General features: G+C 37.0%; 1 protein-coding gene across 2 annotated transcripts in view; it reads right to left on the bottom strand.

The window, feature by feature from the left end:
• Positions 1-22253, bottom strand: part of sema4c (sema domain, immunoglobulin domain (Ig), transmembrane domain (TM) and short cytoplasmic domain, (semaphorin) 4C) — a 357189-nt gene extending 334936 nt beyond the window's left edge. The window contains exons 1-2 of one of the 2 annotated variants that reach the window (XM_089130540.1): positions 22043-22253; positions 20542-20677 (exon numbers count right to left, since the gene is read on the bottom strand). The gene's annotated coding sequence lies outside the window, so the exon portion shown is untranslated. The remainder of the gene's footprint in view (positions 1-20541; positions 20678-22042) is intronic. The other variant, XM_089130539.1, reaches the window with a different exon arrangement.
• Positions 22254-23135: the final 882 nt, after the last annotated feature.

The following is a 23135-nucleotide window of genomic DNA, read 5'->3' as shown; positions in this document are numbered from 1 at the left end:
AAAGAACCAAACTCAAATGCCTTTTAAATAAACCAAAAAGAGAACCAATTTGACATTATGTTCACAACATGCCTTAAAATTGAATATTGATATTTAAATTGATCAGCAAACATAAACAGAAGCTCAACCGTACTTGTATGACGCATGAGAACAAACCTCATTGGTTCTTGCGGGAGCTCAAACGTGCTGAGCAACATGAGAAGAATGAACCTCATTGGTTCTCACACATCATAGACAGACAAAATTACTGTGTATTCTAAACCTGACATTACTTTGGTTTACCTAATAGGGATCTGAGTTTGGAGTGTTCACATTAATTCATGTATGACTGTGAGCTCATTGGTCGGTTGCAGGTTTGCACTCGTTTCACTCTAGGATTAACAAACAGATCACATCTCCCACGCTGCCACCATTCCATTAAATAATCTGCTGGGGTGGGGACGCCAACATTGTCTAATCTTTTTCTTTACATTTAGGCTGAATATTACACTTTTCAAGAGTCACAACCTGAAGAATTCAAAAGAATCCATTTGTCAAACACAAAGATGAGACACAAACTATGAGACACGCAAAAAATCAAGATGAACAGGAAGATACAGTTGATATAGTGCAGACAGGATGCGTGTTCAAAAGTAGCTGGTCGTGAAATCTGGTTGTGTAGTGTGTTATTAGCGGCAGTACAGAAAGCAGGGTGATTGGCAGGGCCCTCTGTGAGTCAGGAGCACAGCTGTAGACAGACACAGAGGGGTCGTAGCGTCAGATATGGAGGAGAGAGGGGGTAAACGCTGTAGAGCCGTGGGCCAGCGATTCGCTTTGCTGGGCCTCTGTGGGCTTTAATAAACACATCTACTGCCTGCAGAGCAAGAGCAAAGACAGAGAGAGAGAGAAAGAGCGAAGGAAAGGACAAGGAATTCCTGACTCTGCTAACACAGGATGACCCAAATTCCCAAAAGGAATTATTGACAAATAAATGAAATTGTGTCATTTTTTACCCACCCTCCTGTGGTTCAAAAACTGTAAGACTTTCTTTCTCATCTAAAACACAAAAATTCTGTGTTTTTCGATTCATCTGATTTGTGAACAAGTCATTCATGTGGAATGTTTTCAAACTTGTGTCAACTTTAAAAGTGAACCAAAAAAGTAAAAAAGGTTTCATTAAAATTAGGGGTGTGCAAAAAAAATCGATTCACATTTGAATCGCGATTCAATCTTTACCGATTCAGAATCGATTCATAGATTTCCAAAAATCGATTCATAGGCTATATTTTTTAATGGCGTGCAGGGGCGGAGTGGCAATCGGGTAAGTCGGGACTTTTACTGGTGGTCCGGTAGTGTTTCTATGGTTTCGAGGCTGCGAGGGCCGGTCTGATATAGTTATTGCAAGTTCTTGCCGCCCGCTGGTCAAACTGTGCAGCCACTCTGCTCAACGAGTAAATAAATGCATCGATCCGCAGATCTTATGTTTGAGTTCTGTAGATCTTTTGCCAAGCGTGTCAGAGGTGACGGGTTCTAAACCGCACTCGTATAGTTTTTTCTCTCTCTCATCAAAACCGAATATGTTCATCACGTTTGTGTGCATTTTATTTTGTGATTTCACCGGAGTCTCCACAACGGCGATAGATTGAAGCGCGCGTCCGAGAGAAGACTGCGCGAGCCACAGAGAACACTGTATCCATGACACTGATCGCAGCGGATACGAGCGCTCAGCTTGATTTCAAAAACAACAGGTCTCTTATTTAATAGCGAACTAAATGAATGCTCTGCTAGTTAACTGGAGATACCCGCAAATTACGCGCCTATGAACGACTTCACTGGATCTAAACAAATCAATCTAACCATAGATGTTACCAGTAGCGGTGGCTTTTTTAAATCTATTGAAAATATTTTCGCAAGGGTTCTATGAAATTAGTATATATTTTTAGGAAGTTCAATGTGCCCAGTCGAGTTCACAGTTCAACAGTCAACCTGGTAGCTGAAGTAGGCCTACTCCTTAAACCACATTTAGCATAATTGTTTGTTTGATCTGACTATAGCACTTTAAAGCTAAATGTAAAAGCTTTTTATTTAAGTTTTATTTTAAACTTGAATTAAATGTATTTAAAAGCTGGCCAAAGCTTGGCACTTCGCACTTTTTAGTTGCAAAAGTTTTTATTTTTGTATGAAGACATATAAAGTAATATCAAACTTTTATTTTAAATTATGTCTACTGCAATCAATCACATAGGAAAAAGTAAACTACATTTATGTAGACCTGCGAATCGTTTTTTGAATCGAGAATCGATTTTGAATCGAATCTCGAGACAAAAAAAATCGGTATCGAATCGAATCGTGACATTTTCTGAATCGTGCACCCCTAATTAAAATGTAATACATTTGTTATTTGTAATAATAATATGTAATATAATACGATCATAAAATCACTACTTGTCTTTTCAGAGACCAATGACTTAAATTTCAGTCTCTTTATCATCAGAAAACTTGAAATACATCACAGGAGTCAAATTAACTACTTTTATGATTCTTGAAAGTTTTAGTCCTCATTCATTCATTGTTATTGCATGGAAAACCATTACACTCCAACCAATTTCTTTATCAAACAAAGAAAGTCATACAAATTTAGTGGTTGTGAACAATGGCAATTTTCATTTCTGTGACCGTAATTTTAACTCTTAAGAACCGGCAAGTTGGTTAAAAAAGTAAGTTCCCTTATAAACATATTTGAGTAATAATAGCATTATTTCAGTTACTAAGTTTTAGTACTGAATCAATCTGTTAAACTTAAAAAAAAAATACGCTAAAGTTCTGGTAACTACAGCTGCCATTTTTCCGCCTGTAAATTTGACAGAATCTTGGTGTATCCCTAAGGGTTGTGTGCATTCCTTTTGTAATCAACATATTCAGACTCTTCATCATGGCTGTTCCCATCTAGCCAGACACTGGTATGAAAAGCTTTGAGACAAACATAATAAGGTTAATCTCTCATATTCTGACTTCCTCCAAACTACTACCATGTGGACACAAGCACTCAAACACATCATAGTTCAAATTCGATTTGCAACCTTTTAATTACAGGGGTTTGCTTTCGTCTTAATCTTACACTGATCCTCGTATCATCTCCTCCCCGCACCCGTCGGCCCATCGTGACACGCACAATGCACGAGGCAGTGCTTAATGCTCACATTAGAGGAATAGAAAGACGACCCAATAAAGCAGGCTTAGGTGAACGGGCCCGACCGATATTAGATCTGACTCAGACACTGCATCGCACATGTGCACCCGCCACCCTCAAAGGCCCATAATCCTCCTTGCTTCTCAGGTGTTGTCTGTTTAGACAGCTTTGAAAGCACAAAGACACGTAAAACCCCCGGGCAGAAAAAAAGATTCGACCATGCATCGCATCTGAAATGAACAATCTTGATAATGGAAACCACTTAAGAGGAGAGAGTGGAAAAGAGAGAGAGGGAATGTGTGATACTATAGAGAGGTGCCCAGCTGGATGAGTCTCTGCCAGGGCGTGTGGTTTTGCGGTGAGGTGTGTGTGCCATGAGATTTAGCTGTACCGTTTCTTCAAAGACGGATGGGGGTGTTGGCTTGTTTTACACTTCCATCCATGGGGCGAACAGCCAACTGGTTTTTGAGGATAAGCCGTGTCTTTGTCCACAAACGACCTTTAACATGTCCAAACAGTGCGGGACAGACAGTCTAAAGCCAGTATTTTTGTATCATAAAAGAAGTATAGTCATGTTTGTGTTTTACCAGGAGACCAAGCAGTGTGTCGCTCTGGAAAACAGTGAATCATCTCATTTTTGTAATACACCTACTTGAACTAAAATGGAACTGTAAAATATTCCATTGATACTCTTCTATGTCCATCTTCATCTCACCATTTCTCTCTCTCAGATTCATATGCAAGTAGCTATACTGTCATAGTTAAAAAAAAAAAGACGAGAAGAGAGAAGCTTTACACCGCAATAATGTAATGTTATACAATTAGTGCTGGGCAACTATTAATCACGATTAATCACATCAAAAATAAAAGTTTGAGTTTACATTATATATGCGTGTGTGTGCTGTGTAATTATTTTGTATATATAAATACACACATATGCATGTATTTATTTAAGAAACAATTGCATGTAAACACTGTATATATATATATTATATATAAATATTTTACACATAAATAACACACATATATATATATATATATATATATACACACACACACACACACACACACACACACACATTTATTGCATATGTGTATATATAAATATATATATATATATATATATATATATATACACACACACACACAATAATTATACACACTACACACACACATATATTATTTTAACACAAACTTTTATTTTGGATGTGTGATTAATTGTTGCCCAGCACTAAATATAAAAATAAAATATTTTAGAATAAAAAATATATAGTTATTTTTTTATTTATATATATATATATATATATACTGTATATATATATATATATATGATGTTTTATTAACAAAGTTCAGTTAATAAACACAAGTGGAGTGCACTCAGCAATTAATGATAAGAGGTTCAGCAATCTCTAGGGCTGTAACGATACACCAAACCCACGATTCAGTTCGTATCACGATTTTTGACCAGCGATTCGATTCGTATCGTGATTCCATCACGGGGGCAAGCTTGGGGTGAAAAAATTTATTTTGAGAGGAAAAAATATACCAGTATTTTTATTAAATAACATTTGGAAAAACCTGTATAATCTGAACACTAAAAAACAATAATAAATATGCAAATTATTAAACTAAACTAGGCAGTGTAGGCTGCTGCTTTTGGGTTGTTTTCTGTGCTCCAACTAAATTGATTTCGGGATGGTGACCCTTTTAAAGGGGGTCTGCAATTGGCATGCTAACTGCAGGAATGTCCACCAGAGCAGTTGCCTGTGAATTGAATGTTCATTTCTCTATCATAAGCCGTAGCCATAGGCATTTCCGAGAATTTGGCAGGACATCCAACTGGCCTCACGACCACAGACCAACATGCAACCACCACACCAGCCCAGAAACTCCACATCCAGTACAGTATCTTCACCTCCAAGATCGTCTGAGACCAGCCACCCGGACAGCTGCTGTAACAATCGGTTTCATAACCCAAGAATTTCTGTCAGAAACCGATGTAGCCAACTTCTTGACTCTTTTGGTCAGTATACAAAAACTTCTCGAAACCTTAAAGGGATACTCCACTTTTTTTGGAAATAGGCTCATTTTACCACTCCCCCAGAGTTACAGAAGGAAACTATGGATGTCAATAGGACCAGAAACTGTCTGGTTACTGATATTCTTCTAAATATCCAAAAATCGGCTGAATACATTCGAAAACGGTAAAACCCAACTGTTTAACTCTGGGGGAGTTGTAAAATGAGCCTATTTCCAAAAAAAGTGGAGTATACCGTTAACATAATGTTGTCTTCAATTAGGCCTAAGTGTCAAACCTCTATGAAATCACACTATTTCATATTTATTGATTATGAATAAATGGAGGTTGGAGCAGGCTTCACTCAAAGTTTATATCTCAAATTGTTTTAAGAGTGCTGGCCTAATAATGACAATGCATGTATGGAAGAGAGAGGCCGCACTTTGCATATACAGTTTTATTACACATAATAAATATGTGTAATAAAACTGTATATGCAAAGTGCGGCCTCTCTCTTCCATACATGCATATTTATTGATTATAACATATTTAATAAACCAAACTCCAGTGTTACTCAACTTACAAATTATTAACGAAGAACGTATTTTGACCCCCGCACAAGAAAAAGTGGAAAGAGATAACAAGTGAAAATCAATGGCACAATAAAAATATCCAATTAAATGCCTCACCTTTTTATTTTTAGTTATAGGGTTACAAATACATAATTGTATTGGCCTGTAATCGAACTAAGGACTAATGCAGTTCTGGCCAGCATACTCACCGGACATGTCACCCATTGAGCATGTTTGGGGTGTTTCCAGGTCCTGCCAATATCCAGCAACTTCACACAGCCATTAAAGAGAAATGGACCAGTCACACATATTATATAACCACAAACTTTCATTAATCGATTTGACAGCCCTAATTTTTATGTTTACTGTATATTTTTACATTGCTAAGGTGATCTGAGTCGTTTCTTAGAACATATGTGATCACTGGGGTGTTCTGGGTTAGGTTGGTGGTTCAAGTTCAACAAAAAGTCGGTTCAGCAGCAAATGGTGCCGGACAAGTTGCATGCCAAAAGAAAATCCCCAGTGTTAATGGATGAAAGAGATAGAGAGGCACTCACATATAATGATAATCTCTTTCTATTTATGTTTCTTTCATTCCCTCGTTCATTCTGTCTCTCTGTCTGTCTGTGAGAAATGCTAGGGTTTTACATCAGCAAATTGTAATGGCCTTTGAAAGAATGTGCTGGTAATGTGATACTGCAATTAGAGAGTATTGTCTTTGCATAAATTTCAGAACAGGAGGGAGGGGAAGCTCCCCCAGGATAAGTGAGAAAAAGGCTGTCTTTGAGAGGCAGCCAGACCAGCCTCCATCCCTGGGGAAGAGTTTCGGAGAGACACACTGTAACCTACACACATTTGCTCAGAATTTAACCCTGCCTCTAAAGGGTACCACAAGTGCCGGCCCGGAACTGATAAACATATAGAAACATACACACACACACACACATACTATATGTGGCCCACCGCAAAAATGGGACCACCTACCAGAGAGGAGCTGCCAATATCAGTTTACAATGAACTTCATGTAGACAGAACTCTCATACATGTTACACACACGCACACATTCCAGGGTGTGTGGAGGAAACGCACATGCACTCACACCGCAAGTAAACACCTGAGGAGCTCACAGCATATCTGTGGGCTGTCTCCAGGAAACAAGATTTTAATTGTCTCAGTCTTTTATTGGGTTGTGCAGGTCCGAACAGGAACTTTCTTTCCCATTCATAAGAAAAGGATGAAATTTTCTTCCGTAACTTTTTCATTCTATATCGAAGGGACAGAACACATGCTTTGAGAAAACAAGAAATGTCTGTATCATACGTATGTGAAGTGTGTACATTTTTTAATGTAAACAAAAGTCATTTGTATGTTGTTTTAGCCAAAAATGAGTACAGAGTACAAAAATTAAGTACTGTTGCTCTAAGGGGCTTTCAAAACATTATTTTATTTGTTTACACACAGCAAAATTATGCACTGTTTAAGAAAAAAAAATCGAAATCTGAGAAAACTTGTGGCAGCCAGATCAACTTATGGAACAAATGTTATTTCAACTTAAAATAAAGTTGGTCTGTACTTTCATTAAACATAATAAGCTCAAAAATAATGACTTTTTGTTTGTGTATACAATCAATCTATATTGTATAAAGTGCTATATACAAGGCGACTTGACTGTTAAAAATATTTTTTATAGTTTTAAATGCACCAAGATCATTAGATTACATTTTACAAGAAAATATTATTTCAGTCTTTCTACTAGAATTTCGTGTTTAATTCAATGCGTTACTTGCCATTTCTAGATTTGTCAGTGAAAAAAGTGCAAAATATTATTTTAGTCTGTGTATCAGTTTGTCGAGCAAACTAAAAAAGGTTATATAGAGTTATTTCTATCGTATACATCAAAAACTTCACTGAAGTGAACACTAATCACTGTAATGGTGACATGAAACATTCTTGAAACTTTTACAAAAATACTTAAATCTAATAATTTTGAATAACAAATATTTTTTCCTTCAAAAGTCTCCAAAATGCTTTGACCAAAAACAAAATATTCAATTTCATTATCATTATCATGTTCAAACTGAGCAGGCTCAGCATCCTTTTAGTTGGACTCTCACCAAAGTGATTCTCTATTGTAAAATCTTGCCGTTTAATATTTATTTGGCTAAAAATAGACATTATTTGATTTAATGTAAACTTTTTCTACAACAAATAGCCCAATCAACCTTTCAAACAGAATTTCACAAAACTTTTAAATAGGTTTCACTTTGCTGTGCCATATGCCGCCTACACACTTCACTTTTGTCTTGTCTTCGCATTCAAGAGGGAAATGAAGCGTTTGATTTAGAGTCAATCGTTTTGCTGTAAAAACATGGAAGATTCATAGGGTATTAACTAGCCGTTCGCTAAACGGTAAAATTAATTTCTATGGCCCCGTCGTAAATCAATTGTTTGCTCTCCATTTTCCCTCTTTCTCTCTCCACACACACACACACACACACACACACAAAAACACAAACACAAATGCATATACACATCATAACAAAAAGCCACATGCACACGCTGTCCAATGCGCACACGCAAGTTTTTGCTTTGTTGTTTTAAATGATCAATAATTTATGGCATTGTGTAGTGTGAGCTGACAAGGGCAAGCCATACACTAAACACTGCAGTCAGAGAGAATCCCAGCCTCATAAATCACAGCTGCTGGAGCCCTCTGAATTTCACACACACACACACACACACACACACACACATATATACATACATTAACTTATAGCTTGTACCATATCACTTACCATCTATGTAGTAGTTGGTCTCACTAAACACCAACTAAACAATTTTTCTTTTTTTTCTTGTTCTATACCTATAGCATATGTAAAACTAATTTTACGACAGCACAAATCTCAAACGGTCTGATCCAGTCCACTTTAAACAAACAAAATGTAGGCTAATTATTAAACCACCAAACGGTTTTGAGGAGAGGTGTATTTTTTTTCTAAGTGGTCTGGCATATGGTTTTCACCTTTTTTTATTTTTTTTTAAATACCTGTATTCAGCAAGCATGTGTTAAAATGTTAGCACAAAAATATTAAGCAGCAAAACTGGTATTTTCGTAATATTCTCATTTTCTGCTAAGCACTAGTGAATGTACAGTGACGTGACATAACTGCCCGATTCAAATTGCATGCTCTTGCGCGCGCCATGGCACTGAGCCAAAGACGGTTGCGCTCAGCGCTTTTCATAGGCTATATCACAACTGTTCAGTGTTTTTAACCACATAAAGTTAATTTTAGGTTTTAACCCTTGTGCATCCTTAAGGACATTTTTGTCCTTTTCAGTTTTGTTTTTTTGATCACTTTGCCTGTGTTAAAGCTAACGTCAAAAAAAATTCACCGTCATTTTCTTAAAAAAATATATTTTGCATTAGGTACCAGTGTTTCCCCTGGGGGGGGATAAAAGTACACTACACTACCTGCTACTGTAGGGGAGCGGGCATGTAATTTTTTTATTATTAGACATCAAAAAGAATGTATAATAATTCAAATCATGTATTATTAATTTTTTTTAAATATATAGATATATGAAAAAAATTCACACTAATTCTGTGTTTTTGCTGGTAATAAAATTAAGCCATAAAACACAAATTTTATCATAAACTTTGTCAAATAATGTGCTGCACAATGAGCTTTACTGTTAAAATTAAAACATGGATTATTCCTTAAAGCGTCACAGGTGTGTCTTCAGTGTATGTGTGGTAAATAATGCTGCGCGTCGGCTGCACCAGAGCCGTTGAAAAACATATTCATATTTAACGGCTCTGGGCTGCACTATTAATTCACACGGAACATACGATTCATACGAACAGGATTCGTATTTAAATAGTATGTGTGGTTTAATATTCACACACATTAGTCTATATCACGATTTTTATTTCAAGTGTACTGAACCGCTTTCTATTTATTCCTCGAAAATATACAGTATGTAAAATCCTTTTTTATGACTGGATTTCGTCAGCATTTTAGGGGGGGCGGGGGGTCGTTTTGGGGGGGCGGGCCGCCCCCCTAAAACAATGGTAGGGGAAACACTGGGTACAAAAAAATACTCCCTCTCAACACCTTTTGGACAAAAATGTCCCCATTGAAACCCATTAAAACAGTTAACTATAAAATTATGCAATCTTTGTTAAGAGGCTTTCATTCTGATGGCAAGGCTTCAAAATTGTATTTTTTACTATTATTTTATCAGATGGTGCCATTTTTTTAAAGTTTGGCCTATAAAACAAATATCGCTTTATTCCTGTTTTCTGCTTCGGCATACTACAGAGCCAACTGGATAAATTATGCAACAATATTTTGTTGGTGTTGGTATGGATGTCAGAGTGTGGTTAGTATGTGTGTTATAAAAAAAAATATGTCTGTGTGCTTGTAATACTGAGAGAGAAAACTGCAAATAACAAATCCAATCACTGTGAGCTCCAGTGAGGTTTAGCTCTACCAATCTTGATTGTCTTTTTTCATGAATAAACAAACACTGTGATGTTGCCTTGACTGATACTGTGAAGCAGCTTTGATACAATCTGTATTGTGAAAAGCGCTATATAAATATATTTGACTAGACTTGACTTGACTTGGTTAAAGTTCATCGGCCACTTACGTTCATGTATTTCGGGAGAAACTGATGCAATACAGGGGGGGGGGGTGTGCATCACAATGTTTAGCTGATACCGTCTAAACATTGTGATGTCTGCCACTGCCAGCCATCTCAATGGATGGATAATGATATAGTCGGCCCAACCCTACTAGTAACTACCAAGAACACTCTGTACCTAGAACATGCTGACATGCAACGTCCTAGATCATTACAACATTTTAAGAATTACACATAGCGCAATCATGCCAACCGGTCATAACACTGACATGCCATTTCTTCAGAAAACGTGCAGATCTAATCTTCAGTCTAATAATCAGCAACCAGCTCTATATTATAATTTTGTAATTGTTTTTTGTAATTCCCATTCCACGAATGTCCTAATGATGTCCCCAGAACAGAGGGATCGTGGGATATAGGCCCAACAGACTGAAGGCGAGTTTGATGCCAAATGCTTCATCAGTGACTAATGAAACAGTCACAGTCGGACTAATGATCACTCAGGGAAAGTAAATAGATGGATCCACATCTCTAACTCCTAATTACGGCGTTTTCCTGTGGAGCCCTCAACGGACAAAAGCATCATCAATCCACAAAGCTTCATCCAGGAAACCTCAGTATAAACTGTCATTAGGCAAGCAGTCATTTCATAATGTTGAATATAATTCATTAAAGTAAAAGTTCATCCAATAATGACTTTTCTGTCATTATTTACTCACACTCAGGTTGTTCTGTAATTTTATTTTATTTTGTAATTTTGAAGAATATCAAATTGCCCTAATTCAAATAAAGCTGAAATAGAATAATAATTTAAATACCTGTATTCAGCAAGCATGTGTTAAAATGTTAGGTTAGCACAAAATATTAAGCAGCAAAACTGGTATTTTCGTAATATTCTCATTTTCTGCTAAGCACTAGCGAATGTACAGTGACGTGACATAACTGCCCGATTCAAATTGCATGCTCTCGCGCGCGCCATGGCACTGAGCCAAAGACGGTTGCGCTCAGCGCTTTTCATAGGCTATATTACAACTGTTCAGTGTTTTTAACCACATAAAGTTTATTTTAGGTTATTTCAAATAAAGCTGAAATAGAATAATCAAATTTATAAACACTGTATGAAACACTTAAATCAAACACGTAAATGAAAGTTTAAAAATGTTGCCTTGATAATTAACTGAAATAAAATTAGTTAAAATGCTGTAATTACTAAAACTCTTTTACTGAAATAAAAAATAAAGCTGAACAGAATTATATAAAACTAATCAAAAATGACAGAATCACATTACATAACTACTAAAAATGTATTGAAAATATAAATAAAACTATAACAGTATATGAATAATATAAAAATAAGACTGCTTGGCACATTCAGTTCTTCTGAGTCACTAATTTTAGACATTGCATTGCATGGCAACTAGCTCATTCATTTGCAACTACTCATTAGAGTATTAGTAGACTGTTAGGGTTAGAGGTTAGGGTTAGTAGATTTAGGGCCAATCCCAATTCTACCCCTTCCCCCTTCACTTTCCCCTTCCCCTCCGTTTTGCGCGTCCACGTGAAGGGGTAGGGCTGTCCCAATTCTCTTTTGGTTGGAGGGGGAGGGCTAGGGAGAAGGGCCAGATAGCCCTTCAAACGAAGATTTTTCGGGAGCACACTTCAAACGAAGGGGTATGAGAAGTGTCACTGCTAACCCAGGCTGGCTGCCCAAGCAACAAAGGAGACCCATAAATTTAAGTATTTGTGGCTTTAATAAGTATTATAACGACAAATAATGATTTGCTTTATGTTACATTCAATATTGTGTTCATATTTACGGTCAGTTTCTTCACAGAAACGTTTGTAAAAAAAATCGCTAAAATTACTATAGTTTGCTAACGATAGTCCCGCAACATATTTTCGTCGTCTCCGTTTTTTCCTGCGAACTTCACAAGATGCCAGAAAATAGCTGTAACCCACGCGACTGAGATAACTGCAGCTGTCGACGGGATCTTGGAAGTTGTGATAAACATCGGCGCATATCCTGTGACGTAGGCGCTAGCGACGACTTATAATGACGTTTAACGGAGGCGTAGTGGTGTCCCATTTCTTAGGGGAATATTTTCACCCCTACGCATTGCCACTCTGTTTCAAGGGTCAAGGGGAAGGCGAAGGGGTAGGGCTAGGGGAAAGGGAAGGGGTAAGGGGTAGAATTGGGATTGGCCCTAAGTTGCCATGTCCTTGAAAAGTTACTTACAGTATAGTCCAGTCTGTTGAGGGACCATCAAAATAAAGTGTTAGCAGATATTAAGCACGCTGTGTACTAATACTAGGCTAATGACCGACGAGGTGTCCATTGTAAGGTATTAATGGATGACGGCGAGACGTGAACCGTGCAACACGCAGTGGAGTCCATTAATACCTAGACAATGGACACCTCGAAGGGCATTAGCCCACTTATAAAAAGGTCACTTGCCAAATAACAAGTGACATTAGTTTATATTTTAGTTACTTTTACAATAGAATACAATAGTCCGCTCAGCTCGTAGATGGATAAACGGATACTTTGGCTCTAGTTGTGAGTAACCATAGCAACAGGTAGTCAGACCGATATATCGGCAGGCCGATATTGGGCATTTTCCAAACTATCGGTATCGGCAGTTAGAATGGCCGATAAATGAATGTCAAAAATAAAATAAAAACAGACGAAACATGCTTGAACCATGTCATGAGTGTTGGAGTTATATAGTTTGTCCACCAGAGGGCGCTCTACACCGTTCCTGTTGGCAACACTCGTTGAGTTGGTCACGAGACATACATTGCTTGAATATCAATTAAAAGAACATCCCCATCAGTTCTCTTAACTCAAATTAGCATGACAAAATTTGTGAATATCATGTCCAGTTTTGCTGCTGTTAAATAAGCCGAGAGTGAAGCGGAATTAGCTAGTAATAGTTACGTTACGTTGTTACGGTGTAGTTGACTGACTGTCCTTTTAACTTTTAACAATGTGACTGAAGTATTTCTTTAATAGCGTATCATCGTATCATCTCTCCTTGGCCTGTTATATTGAAAATGTATGTTTTACAATTAGCAGTATGATGCAATCCATTGCTAAATTATGGCTCATCATAGACTAGCTAACCACAAAGCTAGCTAATGCCACTATCAACAGTCTGTTCTGTTGTGAAAATAAAAGAAACAAGATTATTTTTAATGCATTATCATATTATTTTAGTTAAAACTCATACATAACTACAAATAACTAATGTTAGGGAAATCTGTTAATGTTTAATTGCGCGTTTCTGAAAAAAAAAATATATATATATATATATATATATATATATATATATATATATATATATATATATCGGCCGATATATCGGAATATCGGATTTTAAAACCAACAAATATTTGTATCGTATCGGCCATCAAAATCCTTTATCGGTCGGCCTCTACTCACAACTGATGTAGGCAGTGCATTTATTTATTAATTTCGAATGGTAAACAGTCAGTTTCACCAGACTTTACTAGGTGTCCTCTATCACTTTTTAATGGACACCCTGCAGCCAATCAGAATTGAGTATTGACCCAGACCATGGTATAATGAGAGGTAGTTGACATGTAGTTGCAACGTTACTTGTAGTTAGTAGAATTCTGAAGTGGACTATTGAAATAAAGTGTTATCCTTTTAAGACAATCTGCTAAAACCCAGTTTGAACGATTCATTCATGAGTCAGACTAATCTCCATTGTTCACAGGAGGGGACCATTAACAGTGAATGACAACTGCAGCTTCAGAAGTATGAACCACTTTTATGATGTGTTTGCAACCTTTTTGAATCTTGACAACTCCAGTCCCCATTCACTGTAAATTGTCATAGAGAAAAAAAAAATCAATAGATTCTTTAACATTTTTCATGTTGTGTTGTGTCCATTCAAGGATGAATAAGTCATACAGCTTTGGAAAGACATGAGTGTTTAAAATTCGAAATAACTAAGATTATAACATTAACATACTTTTATGTGTTTCAGCAAATGTGTACATGTAGGGCGAGTGAAAGTGAGCCTCTGTAATCCCTGCTGCTGTGCATGTGAAGGCTGGAGAATGTGTTTATGGATGTGATGGAGTTGCACTGCGCCGTCATTGGTGGTAGAGCACAAACACACACATGCACACACATAAACACAGGATCTGCTTTCATAAAAGCCCTGTAATCCCACTTCTACGAACGCCTGAGAAAGTCAGGCAGCTGCCACCAATAAGTAAACGTCTAAAAGAAAATGTATTAGTGAATGAGTATGTGCATGTGCATGTGCGTGTTTGTGTGCAGACAGCTGTCTGGAAAGACGCTGCACACCTGCAGTTTGTGTGGTTCCTCATTCCCCATGTCTTTCTCAAACTGAGTGATTTTACCAAATCCTTCATTCACCCCCCCTCTCAAACAAGGGCCTTGTCTACCTGCACAGGTCTGCGTGTATTGTTAGCTTGTCTCAGACTACTACACGGCACTTTGATGCACTTCAAGCAGCTGGAGGAACATGTCTGGACCGACACCTGTACACTCAACCAACCTGGATCTACTGTGTTTGCAGTGAGTGTGACTAGTCCTCACCCAGTAACCTACAAAGAGCCTATAATTGTTGTCTATTGCTTTTTAAGGGGGTCTTATAGCAATTTATAACTTACACGCACAGAAAACTATTTACTTTAAAGGTGCTCTAAGCGATGTCATCCGTTTTTTAGGCCAAAACATTTTTTGTCACATACAGCAAACATCTCCTCACTATCCGCTAGCTGCCTGTCCCTTGAAAACACAGTCTCTGCAGACACCCCAAGCTCCACAAACGGCAACAAAAACAAACTGGGCCAACCCGCACCACGAAACATAACAAACTGTTCCAGCCAATAACTGACAAGAAGGATTTGGGGGTGGGGTTTGGGGGGGGGGGGGGTTAGTACACGGATGAGGAGGAGGGAGGGTCTAGCTAGCCTCCGTTTTGTTTGACAATACTTAAACGTCAACAAGAATTGACGTCACCCGACATCGCTTAGAGCACCTTAAGGAAGAACTGTTAACAAAGGGGGCTTGAAACATACTCTAAATAAGAACGTTTCTAGACTTCTAGAAGTTTGACTTCATGCAGTCCCCAAATGCAATTCATTATGCAAATGCAAAATAAATTGTCTAATATTTTTCTTAAAATTAAAGACATACACAGAGACACAAAGAAACATATATTAACAGGGTTTGACATTAACGCTATTGCTCACCAGCCACTGTGGCTAGTGTGGTTTTCCAAAATTAGCCACTCAGCATTTTCACTGGCCACAATTCTGACAATACTTCACGGAAACCCTTTGGTTGAAGCATTTTTTTTTTTACTTTGTCCACTTACATCTGTCTTTGTTGATTGCGCAAACAGAGCGGGACTGGCCGGAAATGAACTCGTCTTCTTGCGTGTTGCAACCATAAAAGGGCCTAAAACTTAATCGCAATTCATTATTTATTCGGCAAATAACGTTTCCATCAGCTTTTATCGCATTAGCCGTATATCGATCATGATAAAATCCGATGAAACCGAACATATTTCATTTTAGTCGATATTCATGAAATTTAATCAAATTTTACACTTTCCATAAGGTATTTTTCATTCGATATCACTTAATTCGGATAAAAACGTGTCGATGGAAACATTAATCTTTTTAATAGGCTATTGTCTCATAATTTAGCAGCAGGTATATTAGGCTACACACAGATCAATTATAAAGTTACACATGCATTTTCTTTCTAAATTTTTACATTCACTTAAAACATAACTGACTGTGTTTACATGAATACTCGCCAAGGATATTGACATTATTTTATGCGTATTTAAATGTTTAAGCACAATAAACAGCAAAAAAGAACTCAATTTAGTACTGATAGGTGGCTTTATGTTAGCATACTTTGGGTGTGAGCATAAAATCTGTGGGAATGAGTAAAATTATGCACAATCCAACGCCAAAATTGAAGTCCTGTAACACCAACAATATTCATCCGGAGCAAAAGAAACGAGCAAGTAAGTGGGGTAGGCGGGTTTGAGTATGAAATAGCTGTCGGAGTACTTTTAAAAGACTTACTATCAAAAAATATAAAGGCTATGTCATATCTAAAATTCATATCACGAGATATCATAGGATATGAATATTATATGAGTGAATCTATTACACCCCACTGCTGAAATCCACACACATTTGGCAGGTTGGTGGGTGTAAATGCAGTGATTTTTTACTTTCTATTCATTACAGAATCTGAGAAAAAAAAATTGTAATCACAATTTACAGAAAAATATTAAGCAGCATATCTGTTATCAACATTAATAATAATAATAATAATATAGCAGCAAATCAGCATATTAGAATGATTTCGCAAAGATCATGTGACACTGAAGACTGGAGTAATGATGCTGAAAATTCAGTTTTGCATCAAAGGAATAAATTACATTTTTAAAATATATTTAAATCGAAATTTTATTTTAAATTGAAATACGTTTCCATAACATACTTACTTGCATAAAAAAATCCTTTTTAAAAACCCTTAATGGTTGTATATAATGGTGGGAGGGGGAGGGGGTTAAGTTACAAGCAGCTCAAAATAAGATTGCACTCATCACGAATCTACATTGAAAGCCCTTAGAATTTAAGACTCTTGAGTTAAAGTGACTGTGCTCATTAGCTATTTTTGGTTTTGAAATGACTTGTGAAGTAGTTTAACAGAGGCAGAATCTGGTAACAGAAACCAAAGGCGTTAGCACGTTGAATTTAAATTCTTGAAAGCTAATTACCACTGGTGTGCATCCAAAACAGCATGAGTCAGTTGTTTATGAGTCTCAATTTTCGCTTCGTCTCTCTGTTTGTCTCTTTCATTTTGAGACGGCCTGTACTGTTCTTTGAAAATAACCACACTGCTTATTAGTCACCCATAAATCAACTCCTTCCGTACTGACACTGCACGTTAGACTTAACCTTAACCACACAAGAAGCGGATATAGCCAAAGGTGTTTTACCACAAAATTACTACAATAATGGTGTAGACTACACCTCCCTGAGAGTTACAGGTAAACCTCAAAATCCAAGTTACCGCCATTTGGCCTTAGCATTTAACGATACTCATCATCAACTTAGGACAAACAGCTAAAGCTCTACATTAGCGATTTTCAGGTGGGTCACCTGAACATCTAAGCTGAAAAATTACCTAGTGAAGGCTCAAAAAACAGTGCATGAAGCAAGCAGTCAGATCAGATCAAGTCAAGACTTTAAAAGGTGTTAGGGACTCACTCACACATTTTTATTTCGTCATTAATTACTCACCCTCATGTCATTCCAAACCTGTAAGAATTTGGTTCATCTTCTGTACACAAATAAAGATATTTTTGATGAAATCTGAGAGCTTTCTGTAGCATTGTTGACACATAAGCAACTACCACTTTCACGCTCCAAAAAGAGATCGTAAAACGAATTCTAATTTTCCGAAGAGACACAATCACTTTATATATGATTTATTTTAGTCATTTATATTCATCAACTCGCACATGATTTGTGGTAGGGCTGAACGATTTTGGAAAATAATCTAATTGCGATTTTTTTAACCAATATTGCGATTGCGATTTAATATGCGATTTAAAAAAAAAGTTATTTACCTTCTGTATTAGTCGACAAAGACAAGCAATAAATCATTGTACAGTAGGGATGGGAATCTTTAGATGGCTCATGATCCGATCTACTTTTTTTCTTATTAATTAATCTTAATAACTCTTAAAATATGTATTTAATTACATGTGTAAAAACACATACTTTAAAAAATAGATATGAAAAAAACATTTAATTAAACCAATTACATGTTAAGAATTTTAAATAGGCTATATAAATAGCTTCAAAATATAAAAGCTAGTAAATAAAGAGAAACAAAAAAAAACATTACAAGCAATAAACAAAGAGTGCTCTCAGTATTTAAAAGTAGGCTGTCTGAATGTTTTTCATTCAAGAGCTGGAGTGATTTCCCCTCAGTTTAGATATGATAAGCTGCATTCACACTAATGCATATATCTCTTTTGAAATTGTAAATGTGGTTTGTCCTGTTGGTTTAAGATATAACGGACCGTGTTTACATTAATTTCGCGTCATAAAAGCATTTTGACATGCAAGTACATTTACCAATGAGTCGCTCACGGCCGCATGCACGAGCGCTCTTCACAAAGCACGCGTTAGTATTTTAAAATGAAAGCAGCCTTCTCAGTGATTTTCATGGTTTTAATATATAAGCCAACTGCATTCCAAAAGACATAAATCATGCCTCTGTGAAGCATTTGTAAAGAAAATTCCCGCGGGAGAGAGCACTGCAAGTGTAACGTTATAACATCAAGCAAAGCAGCAAAACCTGTTCAATGAAGCCCGCGAATGTCCTTGTAATTCGGTTCAATCCCGAACTTTATGAAATAACGTTACTATGTTTTGGAAGGTTCTAACGGTGTCGTGTGTGTGAGTGAGAAAGAGGAAGAGAGAGAGCGAGAAAATAGAAGCAAGCAGATTCAGAACACGGTTCGTTTCTAAAGCACGCGCAGCGTCATCACGCATCTGTGTTTAAAAACTAAGCTCAGACTCGATTCTGAAATTCTCTGAATCGATCCAGGATTGTTGAGGAGAGGAGAGAATAAATAACACAATATCACATACATTAAAAATAAACTGTTCTTTTCTCCAGACCACGTAGCGTGGCAAGTTGATGCTTTATCTTGCAGACTGCTTTTCTCTCGCGTGTCACGTGACCAGTGTAATCGCAGCTCTTGCGATTACAAAATCGCGTTTCATCATATCGCGATTTTATCGCAAATGCAATTAATCGTTCAGCCCTAATTTGTGGTAAATGGAATTTCAAGCAATGAGGTTTGTTCTCATGTTACGCAGCACCTCTGAGCTTCTGCAAGAACCAATGAGGTTCATTCTCATGTTACGCAGCACATTTGAGTTTCATCAAGAACCAATGAGGTTTGTTCTTGTGTGTCAAACAGGTTCGGTTGAGCTTCTGTTTATGTTCTCTGATCATAGTTTAAATGTGAATAAATTCTGTTTAATCTGTTCATCATATAAAGCAATCAAGTCTCTTCAGACAAATTGGACTAAAACGCTCAATTCATTTCATAAGGATTGGTTTACCACCACTTTATGAACTTTTTGAAGTGTCAAAGTGGTAGTTAAGTAGCTGTCAATGGAGGGACAGAAAGCTCATAGATTTCATCAAAAAGATCTTCATTTGTGTACCAAAGATGAACTTGGTCTTGTGGGTTTGGAACGACATGCGAGTGCGAGTAGTCTAAATTATGACAAAATTAAAAAAAATTGGGGTGAAATATCCCTTTAACTTAAAAAACAAAAAACAGAACATTTCTGAGAAGGTTTAACCATGCAAACTAACTGTCTAAACACACGCTCTCTATACATACTGTATAGGTGTAGATTTGCCCCACTAATTGGCCATTGTGACACATTCCAACGCTTTTTAAGTGTTTATGCTTATAGTTTGCTTAACGAGAAAAACATGGGAAAAGAACATGGCTGTAATTTCCTGTATCAGTTCATCTGAGGCCAGAAACCAGACTGGTTGAATGGCCTTCTTTGTTGATACTAAGATACAAAATCGGTCATTTGCATGCAATGATAAATGTTGTTTACTTTCGACTTACACATGACTGAGACGACAGGTAAGCAGAATGAAAATGATATATGTATGTGCTCCGCTGATTACAAGCCACACGCATTCAAATACACACACATAGACGAGAGGAATTGTAGTTACATAATGCATTCTGAAGTTTGATGATGATGATTCTGCTGTTAAATATTGAGTTACTGGTTTACATTTTACATTTGTAGGCCATATAGACCGGGTAATATCCATCAACTTACGGCTCATCAGTAGCGGTTAATTTGGGCCATTTCAACTAGAGGCAGGGACAAAAAGTCCACCAACATATTAGCTACAGCCATAGCCTAGGGAAGAAGAAGAGCGGCTCATTTTAAACTCAACCACCCCATTTAAAAGTATCTCACCCATTTTTCTCTTTAAGTAGACCTGGAAAGGCAGTTATGGGATTTGGGTCACTGAAATCACACAGTACCTCAGTCAGCACACTCCCCGGGAAGCACGGCACCCTCTTTACTCCCTCCTCTCGCTCTAAGTTTGGGGTACGAGGGTTCAATGGCCTCCTCATTTCACACAGTGTGTTGGATGGCAGGGTCTGTATATTTGTGTCTCTATTAATGCAGCAGAAAACGGCTATGTTTGAACAGAATACTTGCATACTGCTTAATACGTGTTGCACATCATATATTGTATACTAGCTATTTAATAAACAGTACATGACACACCTTGCAAATATTCATTTGTATGCACAAATGTCTTAATGTTTAGCAGTCCAATCAAATAAGCAAAATAATTGGCTGAATAATTACATTTAAAAACTGACTGCATTGTGAGATAGCATTTGCATGCAGTGTTTTGCTTTGCACATTTTGTAGTTTCCTTATGCAATGCATAATATTCACTTTGCATACTTTTCACAGTAAACAAACAGCATGCTACTTTTATTAGAAAAAAACAGTAGACTAGTACGCCCAATTTCTGCTAAAGAGCCAGTAATGCGTACACTAAATCACCCTTACTTTAAGGCTGTCTTGAAGTCTACCCTTTACTTTTTTTCTCTCACTTTAGCGCATCTCTGAGAGTGAGCAGGAATAATATTGAGATTTCCTGTTTCCCACAGTGCAGCTGTGGCTACAGAAACCCAACCGAGTTGTGGAAGCCTTCGTAAATTTAACATCAGCCCATCACACATTATTCGCAAACACTTGACCTGACAAAGCCCTTCATCTCTTCACATGAGAGGGATTCATCCCAGCTCAGATTTGTACCTGACATGTCAGTGCCTTCAGACCACACTACAACAGCAGTAGGATTTGTGAGGTAAAAATCCATTAAGTGCTGCATTTACGTTGTGTCAGAATCACAGTAATTATGTAATTATGAGATGTCAACAGAAAAGTTCACATCCTTGGAGTTTCAACTGCAATGCTTACAACCCCAAATTAATCTGTGTATTTTTGTCAACAGCAACATACTATCTTAATTCAGCTCTATTTTCTCTTGAAGAACAAATAAACACAAAAGGAAACAGTAGGCTACAAACATGGGGGAATTTTTTTTTTTTGTGCAATTTTCAATTAGCCTGAAGTTGTTAGTAGACTATGTTTCTGTAGTCAATGTTATTTATTAAGCCAAATTTCTCAGATTAAAAAAAAAAAGTTTAAAAGGGGTTATAAGATTTGTGTTGTATAAAAAATATGAATCACATTTTTATTGCCAATGTGTGAACAGCTTAACAAAACTGTCTATGAAAAGCCTATGAAAACATGTACACTTTTTGCCAGGGAAATCAAAATCATGTGACATTTACGCGCGCTCCCGAGAGTCCGTCTCAAGTTATATGACACATGAATATCCGCAATATTCAGGATAATGCCGAAAGAACTATCTGTACTGTAATGCCAAAGTGTCATGCAAAAAAAAATCATTATTTCAGCCTCCTTTATAATCAAAATATAATAACAGCGTTTAATTACCTGATCTGTCGACATCAGATGATCAGATGTTTTCTTGACTGCTGGTTTCTCACCGCCGCCATTTTTGTTGTGTGGAAATCGGCATTTTTGTTGACAGTACACATTAAGCTACACTAAACGTTGCTCTCATCCGCGTGGGTGCCGTCGGGGTGTTCGTTAAAACTTTTTATTAATGAGCAAACAGAACGAAAAATAACTTCTTCTTCTTCTTCTTCTTTAATGGCGGATTGCAAACAACTTTTAGGTGCATACCGCCACCTATTGTACTGGAGTGTGTGTCATCATGTCATTTAATAATTAGTTAAATTATATTCCACAACCTTGTGTCTTTTAAAAAATTAAATAGTGCCTTCCTGGTAATTCTTATATCCTCTCCCTCTCCTTCTGATCCCAGTATCCCTATCAGATTCCACTCCCGCCCTGTCTGCTTATCTTTGAACACCCGTCTTTTCCACCTCATCGATTCAATGTACAGTGTACAATATTATGTGTTCAGCATCTTCTTTAACACCAAAGTTCTCACATTTCTCACTATTCCTTTTGAAAAATAACTTCGTTCGCCATGAGTGGCCGTGATGAACACACAGTGAATACGTTCGTGACGTGGGCACGGGAGTGCGACCACGAGCAATTACGTTGCTTGCTTGCAGTTCACTTAACGGCCACCAGTGTCGCTAATAAATAATCTTTTTTCTATTTTTTTTATTAATGCCATTAACCAGATCAATACGAGACACATAATCATTCAAAGTAAAAAATAAATAAATAGAAAATAAAGTAAAATAAAATAAAAACCGTGCCAGAGGACAAGAAAAAATGTATAACAAACAACTATTTTATACAACATCACACCTGCTTACAATGCTAAAAGCTCTAATAGCCTTTTTACTTGTGCAATTACACAAGAAAACAGAACAATAAAGCTTGAAATCCTTTTTAAAGTAAGAAAAGTTAGGTTTGGAGTCAGACCATTTAATTTTATGATTGTGAAACTTTCCCATTAACATTAACTTTGAAGTAGCCTTATTTTCTCAATCCCATGATCATTGAGGTGTATCATCATGTCAAATCACTCAGCTGCAAATCAATGTTT

This window comes from Pimephales promelas, chromosome 4, assembly GCF_988280905.1.
Source record: "Pimephales promelas chromosome 4, fPimPro1.hap1.1, whole genome shotgun sequence".
In the NCBI taxonomy this organism is placed as follows: Eukaryota; Metazoa; Chordata; class Actinopteri; order Cypriniformes; family Leuciscidae; genus Pimephales; species Pimephales promelas.
This window is presented reverse-complemented; position numbering and strand designations above follow the sequence as displayed.